The 8902-nt window shown below is 31.9% G+C and overlaps 1 long non-coding RNA gene across 1 annotated transcript; it reads left to right on the forward strand.

Annotated features, from left to right (window-relative positions):
• The first annotated feature begins 455 nt into the window (after nucleotides 1-455).
• Nucleotides 456-1952, forward strand: LOC126882779 (uncharacterized). Its single transcript, XR_007697386.1, has 2 exons — nucleotides 456-668; nucleotides 1128-1952. It is a non-coding gene; the product is annotated as an uncharacterized LOC126882779 (long non-coding RNA).
• Nucleotides 1953-8902: the final 6950 nt, after the last annotated feature.

Here is an 8902-nt window from a genome sequence, read left to right on the forward strand (position 1 = left end):
AAAGCATTTTACCGAAAGTTTGCACCTACGCTCTTAAAAGGTATTATATTATTATATATTTTTGTAATCAGTATATTAAAAGCATCTAAATGAGGTGTCACATGATGTACTATTTAAAAAAAATCAAAGTTATGACCGTCACCTGAAGAGGAATCGCGTAAAGTTCGAAACATGGATGCTATAATATACTATGATTATTTTAAAAATCGATAATTCCAGCGCACTGTATAAATGTTTGTAGCAGTTATGCTACGGACCATTTAAAATTAATTACGATTTTCGATTCATTCAATTATATTTCATTAAAAATACCCCTCTAGAAAATTCTTTGGAGACGCCTATTTAATCGCCTAGGTGCCTATTTTCGCAGCGAAGCAAGAGGAAAGCACCGCGCATGTTTCTATCGGATCGATACGAATCGATTTCCGATAACATTGAAGATCAGTTGGTCAGGAAACGGCTCGAAGGGCGGATGGCGCGCCGCTAGTAAGGTTATTCCCACTTTTAAGTGACGGGATTGAAACAAATTTTCGATGGAAATCAAATAATTAGAAGGAAATTAAGCGTCAGCTAATCCCATCTACAAAACTAGATAACCAAAGTTAAACATGTCTTTGGACTTCTTCACATAACAGAAGTGGATATTCCGGCGTGCCTGCCTTGTTTCAGTAAGTACATAATACATTTATCTCTCATTCCTTCGTTGTGAAATCCAATGCATCATTGTAGTTAGATCTTTTGTTAGAGTAATTTACCACATAAATTCCATATTATAGCTCATATTATCCTTAAATATTTGAAAGGAACATTCAATCAAGACCATAGTTTTTTCTAGTGTCCAAACCTAAATTTTAATATCTTTTATACCTGATCGTTAGGCTTTTTATTTAAGTTTTTTTATCTGTGATTTATAAAAAGTTTTAACGAGTATCTATACAGCCTTCTGTCACGCCCATCTAATGCGCACGTCCCTGTCATGTCTGAATTGAAGTAAACTTCAGAAATTTTGACATGACATATGAATACCTAACCTACCTAATATTTGGTGTTTTTGTTTGGGCCTCTTCAATATGTACTGCTACTGTTCTTGAAATACATCATAACTAATTAAATAAACTTTATTTTAGATCCCGTAACTTAGTTATTTAGTCACACAACGTGACTCTATCACGTTGATTATGTACTACCTAGTTAGATTGCTAGCCACTCTGTGATGGTTTATCCCTAGAGTGGGCTGTTTTTGTTGGATAATACACCATACCGGATTTTATTACAACCAGCATCTTCACCCAGGACCTTGCAGTAGGACTCACCACAGCAGCCAACCGTTTTATCGTGCCAAAAGGGAATTTCCTACGGAATTCATCTCTATGGACTTGCAACCCTACTTTTAACCGACTGTTGTGTAAAAGCTAAGTTTATTTACTTTTTCTGTATTTACTTTTGGGTAAGATATATTTGCTACATTGTAAACTTTTCGTATGCATACGATTAGGAAGAGTACATATATTTTCGTGATAGATAGGGTTTTAGGTTGTTGTTTTTTTTTCTTTTTGATTCAGTATAAGTAGGAGTTAATTAAAATAAATAAAATCAGGTCTTGTTTAATAATCATAAATAATTGTATCTTAAAATTAGATAGGGAATCGGGTTGTAAAATTTTGTCGTGGAGTTTAAAATAGGGAATACGTCTAGTAGGTTTTTTTTGTAAAATATATAAAGAGTCACTGACCAACTCATTTATATAGACCTTTTTGCTATTCCAACGGACTTTTGATTTGGATTTTGATTTTAATACTTTTGCTTGGCCAGTGATAGTGGATAATTGCTTGTTGAGTGGCCTTTGCGGTCCTATTTTATCTTTTCCCCATCCACTATCACTGTTATTACGTTGCGTTATATGTAAAGTGTTAACATTTAATATTTATTATTAATATATTTGTATGTATTAAGGTTGGTGTTTTATTTCAGTCTGTATTACCAGTATATGACATAGCAAGACAAGCTCAGTATTTAGTATTTTGTATTTCAGGTAGTTGTAACCAGTGTCATAGAGTTCATGTTGTTCGTTACTTCAAAATCTCGAACCTGTCCAACTTCTTGGTTCTGAGAGCCGAGTTGTTCGTTCGAGTTGGCGCCCTTTTTTCTTCTTCTTTCTTTGTTGTAACTCGATATTATTTTATCTCTAGCATTCTTATCTATTTTCCTTCCATTTTTGTATTAATAGTCTCATTTTCTTCCTAGTTACTATCATTTCATTACCAAATTTTCTTCTTATATCTCTAAAGCCAATATTCGGTGTATGGAAGCTAGCCCGAATACTCATACTTGAGATTTAGTGTCTCTCTGCCCTTTTGATTTTTTTTCCTTCTGAGCTAAGCCCCTCTTCTTTTGTCTTAAATCTCTTATCATTTATTTTACCCATCTTTATTCAGTTCTTCTCTTCAAAAATCTCTATACCCAGAGTATAGAGGGTTCATGTTTAGTAAATGTCATGAATTATCAATGAAATCCTGAAATTGATTTAGTAAGTACATATCCATTGTTGTTAAATATCACAAATATCTCATTGATAAAATTCTCTCAGTAGAGAGTATTCAGATCTAAACACCTGAAAAGTTTATAAATAGAAGTTTTTTTATTTAAAGGAATTAAGAGCTTAAATATTTGACATCTATTTGTCACCTTTCACAAATTAGTACAATGGGCGGAAACTTCAAAATACCAATTTCAAAAGTGACCGCAGCTCGAATAGAATGTTACGTTATTGGTTTTGACAGGATAATCCTCACCATTTGTCATTCATGCAGGGTTAATAAGACTTAAAATTACTGAAGGTATCCTTTTTGGTAAACCAGATTTTTGCAGAATGTATAAACACAATATAATGGTGCTACTATAGTATGCGGTCTACCTCGGCGGTGCGATCTACCTGAAGGATTTGCACAAAATAATGAAATGCAAGAAAACTCTTGTAAAAAAAATATTTATTCACAATTAATAAATACTTGGAGCAAAATAAATGAATTTATTGAAGAGAAAGAGGACTCTAATAATTAACGAAATAAATGCACCCTAAATATTTACAAAGAATTGATATTTAACCTAATTATTTATAAAACCATAAAGCCTAATTATTTTAAGTACATAGGTATTATGTTTGTATGTGATTTAGCTGTAATTATTGGTGTAATGAAAATTTTTAATTTAAAATTTTACCTTGGAAAAAGATTAAGGTGTTATTTGCATAATAATAAGGAAACTAAATTTGCATAAAGTACACTCACCGGCACAAAATTCCGCCACCCAAAATTTTTGATTAAATTTGACAGTTCTCAACTTTATTATTTGTGCTCCGATTTTCAAGATTCTTGCACCAGTTTGTAGATACATATATTGATATCGTTTGGTATTATTCCGGTAACAAAAAAAATTTGCTTGCATGGCATTATACAGGGGAGAATGGAAGCGATGTATTTTCTCCTAACTTTAAAAAATTCTGTGGAAAAATGGAATATCTCATTTTGTTTCATAGTCCTGTCATATTATCCTGGAGGCATTACTAAAATTTTGTTTTTTGAATTATCCGAATATCTCTTTTCTTGTAAGAGCTGCACCATTTTTTGTAAATAAAAACACTGATTGACGCATAAAATAGAGGTTGGATTGATAAGATTAGAATGGCCCGCATGCAGCCCAGATCTCAATCCTATTGAGGTTTACAATTCAACATCCCCTCCATTTTACAAAAATTGGAAAATACGGGCTGAAATTTTTTTTCTCGGAGGTGAAAAAATAAACGTTTAAAATAAGTCCGGAATTGGATAAAATGACTAATTCTAAGCAACTTTTGTTCTATAGAGTTTTTTGACTAAGTCAATACTTTTCGAGTTATTTGCGAGTGAATGTGTTCATTTTTAACTAAATAAAAAATGTTTTTGGACGGTTTTTCGGAGAAGTATTTTAGCGAAAAAAATATTCTTAGTAAAAATATAGCTTATAAAAAATTGAAAAAAATGGTGTATACATGAGGTCTGTAGACCCAGTAGAAGCAGAGTTGCAGCTAATGAAAAGTAGGTTCTTCTTCACCAAATTCCAAATCAAATATTTCAATGTGAAATAACATGAATATTCACTCGCAAATAACTCGAAAAGTATTGACTTAGTGAAAAAACTCTATAGAAGAAAACTTGTTTAGAATTTGTCATTTTATCCAATTCCGTTCTTATTTTTAATGTATTTTTTTTCAAAATCCACAAGGAAAAGAAAAAGGTTTTCCTGTAGTTGGCTGTATACCATCAATCACAAAATTGGAAAGAAATCCTTTGTAAAGGGTATAAAAATTTTTTTATTAAAAATCCCTTAAAAGGTCTACATCACAACAAAACGTTTTCGATTTTTATAAAAAATCATCATCAGTGTTCGATAAACTGGATGCTAGCTGAGCCACAAAAGAAAAATATTTGGGTAAAAACCCTTTACATAAAATATAGATGCCTTAAAAGTGCATACTTCAGTAAAAAGGCCTGTGATGGTCACATGGCAAACAGGATAATGCCCTAAGGTAAGGTATACAGGTTTCCCAACACGTGGGATCCAAATTGAGTTGATCACATTTCAATGACTTAATGGCAACTGTTGCAACTCAGTTGCCATTAAGTCATTGAAATGTGATCAACTCAATTTGGATCCCACGTGTTGGGAAACCTGTATACCTTACCTTAGGGCATTATCCTGTTTGCCATGTGACCATCACAGGCCTTTTTACTGAAGTATGCACTTTTAAGGCATCTATATTTTATGTAAAGGGTTTTTACCCAAATATTTTTCTTTTGTGGCTCAGCTAGCATCCAGTTTATCGAACACTGATGATGATTTTTTATAAAAATCGAAAACGTTTTGTTGTGATGTAGCCCTTTTAAGGGATTTTTAATAAAAAAAAAATTTTTATACCTTTTACAAAGTATTTTTTTCATCTTTGAGAGGGGGTATTCCCCTCCATTTTTGTAAAATGGAGGGGATGTAGAATTGTAAACTTTTTCTTATATAATAATAGAAAATTTCAACTACCTATTCCCAAATTTTCATCCTTCCTTTATTTTTTTTGGGGGTCAGATTGTTCTTTGATCGGGCTACAGGCGATTGCTTCGCAAGCGCTTTCGGGTACAAACTCTATTCCTTTTCCAACCATTATAACTTCGGTCGAACTAATACGTAATTATAACTAATAGTAGGTATATAAATTACTAATATCTCGCCGTGGCGATGACGGTCGCGAGTTCAATGCTTTTTCCTCATCAGAAGTGCTATACTTATATTATATACACATTGCGTGCGTCCTATACTAATTTATATATCCATACACATACACATAATATAATACGTAGATACAGAATTTATTTCAGCGAAGCGATAATGGTCGCGAATTCAATGATTTTTCTAAGAAATGCACAACATCGCTAAATAACTTTTCACTTTAAAAATTATCGGAATCCATTGATCTGTTCACGAGAAATTCAACTTTTAAAATGAGCATAATTTTTGGTGGTGCAAAACTTTTGCAATTAAGTTTACTAAATATTTTAATACACAAAAATTTTTTATGCGTTTTCAAAATCTCATTCGTGCAGTCAGTTCTTTGTATACGATTTCATACGAAATTCTTATAAAACGTTGAAACAATTGTACGATGAGGCAGAAGCCGCTCCTTTACATTAGTTCTCACGCATATTCGTCGAATACAAACAATTTTTTTCGGAATTTTAAAGGCGCTCTACCTCTTTCTTACTAATATACCGGACAAATATTTTCTTTGGGATTAGAACGTGACCATTTTCTACTTGGCTATCTAGAATATATCGAAACTGTGTGTGTTTGTATGCTTCTTCTGCTTCTTTTCCTCGTTGCGGCCGGCGCGGTGCGTTTTGTTTTGTTGACACCAGACAAAGGCCACTGGATCACACTCCGGTTAATTGACGTGAGAAGAAAGGATGGCTCTTTAAATCATCTCGGTAAATTTTATATCGATAAATTTTGAAAAAGGTCAATATTATTTAATTATTATATTTTTTTGAAGTTATACTTCTTTAGGCGCGATTGTGATTGAGGGTGAATTTATATTGATCTGCGCGCATGCGCACACCGACAGTTTGGTATTAGTCTTTATACGGGCTCTGATTGGGTGTTGAAATGATCTGTCAATAATTGTTCAATATGGAGGTTATCGGTAAACAAAAATGTTGTATAATATATTAGTTTTTATTGTTGTGAGGACAGAAATAAAATCAAATTTATAATTATAGTGACTTTTTAAATAGTTTTGAAAAGCCACAGGTACGTAATTCTAAATGTTTCAGTTGTATTCCAATAAAAAATTTTCTTCTTACCTATTTGGAAAATGTAAAAAAATAATGTACTTACCTAGTACTTTTGCTATGCTATACCCCTAGTAGGCAATGCTTTAATTTACATAATCTGATTACGAACAAACTTTCTACAAATTTTCATCTAATGTATCGTTTTCTTACTCTATATATTGTTGTATTTTAATTCGACAAAAATCAAACTAATAAAAATTCATATAAACAAAATGTCAAAAAGTTGTTCAGTTTGTGTATATTCCCACATGACGTATACGCGAAGGTGGTGCAGTTTGAAATCGCTTCGACTCTCGTACGGCGGGATACACGGGAAGTAGGTTCAAGCCCAATGCAAGTTATATCATTTTTTTATTTTTTTTATAGATTTTATGATTGTAAGTATATTATTATATAATTTTTTTCAGAAAATACGTATTTAATTAAAATTTGTGGCAACAATTATTGTTCAGAAATCATTTGTGGCATTTTTCAATGTGTTTGTGTGTGTTTTATTCTTTAATTTTTTTTTAATTTTTGGTATTGTTTTAATAAAATTTTTTGGAAAGTAGTAGAGAAACTGTTTAAACTATATTGATTTCGTTGAAATCATATAATAGAAGTATAACTTCTTACGTGCGTACAAAGTACACACATTCTTTTTTAATAACTAATCGCAAATACAATAATTATTACAAGTTTTATATTTAGTTTTTATCAAGGTTAACCGTATCTGGTAAACAATGTTTTTAATATTTTTTTGGAGTCGTCTGTTACATCGTTTTTGAACGAACATAAATCTACTACTACTGTCACTATTAACCAAAGGATGATTACAATCATCATCATCATCATCAATCAGCCAATCGCGTCCACTGCTGAACATAGGCTTCCCTCAGTTCTTTCCATTGTTCTCTACACTGGGCCGCTTGTAGCCAGTTTCCCGTTACTCTTTTTACGTCGTCGGTCCATCTAGTCGATGGTCGTCCTCGGCTTTTCCCCAAGTTTCTGGGCCTCCATTCCATGATTCGTCGTGTCCATCGTCCATCTTGTGTTCTAGCTAAGTGCCCAGACCAATTCCGCTTAAGCGTCGTAGCTCTGTCAATGACGACTTGAACTCCTGATCTTGTAGACCAATCAAGTTAGTAAAAAATAAGCCGTTTTTCGACATAATTGAAAAGACGAGGTTTGACAGTTGCAATGTGTAGTATGAGATATTACAAAAAGGCTACCATCTTGGGATTGATCAATTTTTTAGTGGAACATTTTTTAAATAAACAATCAAAACGTCAAACTTTTTTTGCTCATAACTTAAAAATTTGTTTATTTAGAAATTTGACGTCCACAGGTAACTTTTTCAGAAAAAAAAGATACATCGAATGAGATACACCAAATTAAAATCGGTTAATAAACAAAAAAGTTATTGCAAAACGGACGACAAAATCACTGTTTTTGAATATTGTTAATAACAATTTTATTTTTTATTAAAATATTTTTAAATATACCTAAACTTGAGGGCATTATGGTGTTTGAATGGTGTGCAAAAAATGGTCCAGATCTGTTAAATAGTTTTTGCAAAATTTAATTTGTTTATAAAATTTTTTGAAAAACGAGCTAAGTTCTGAGGCTGGCCCAGTTAATATGGCTGATTGTATCTCAATAATCAGGGACTCATTTCCTTCGTTAAGATGTATACTAATACCCTATGAAAAAAAAGTAAAAAAAATTACATGTACGTACACAAAATTATTTGTTAATAAATAGCAGTTTTTAAGCTTATAAACAATTACAATAATTTCGTAGAAATTAGATCAAATTAAATGGCAATAAAAAATACTGAAAGCTGGTTAAAATATACAGCTTCTAAAAAAAATTGTTAGGTCCTACGACCCTTGGGGTCTGAGATAGCCCCTTTTTTTGAAAAAATCACTGTTACGTTAATTAACAACACTAAGATCTGAAATTAACCAATCTTTTATAAGAAAAGTCAAAGTTTTTAACAAAGTTTTTTGCAAGAAAAAATGTTAAAAATTGTTTAAACAGTATTGTTATAAAGAAAGAGTATTTTGCGTTCCGACTAAAGTAAAAAAAAATGATGGGCGCAGCCGAATGAGAACAAATTCGCGGACTACCATTCGCTAGCGCTAAACCGTTGCAGCCCATTTTTAACATTGACAGTATACCGGATTTGAAGCTTAATATTATATTTATATATTTTGGTAGAAACTTGAATTTTATGAATATTATTATGTTGCACATTTATTTAGTAAAATTATATTTTAAATAATTAAATTTAAAAAATAACAATAAAAAGGCCACAAAGTCAAAATATGCAACAGAAAAAAAGTTACGCGACCTTATAGACGAGTGGTACGTGGTACTCCCCCCAAAAAAACGCTTATTTCTCGAGATATCAACCACGGTGTGGTGAATGGCTAATTTTGGTCTTACTTTATACTTTTTATGGTGCTGAAAACGAAAATGAGTTTTATTTTGAATTTTAGATGGGGAAACATTGTCAAAATCGCAATTTTACCCTAAAAATA

This window comes from Diabrotica virgifera, chromosome 3 (genome assembly GCF_917563875.1).
Source record: "Diabrotica virgifera virgifera chromosome 3, PGI_DIABVI_V3a".
NCBI classification, from domain to species: Eukaryota; Metazoa; Arthropoda; class Insecta; order Coleoptera; family Chrysomelidae; genus Diabrotica; species Diabrotica virgifera.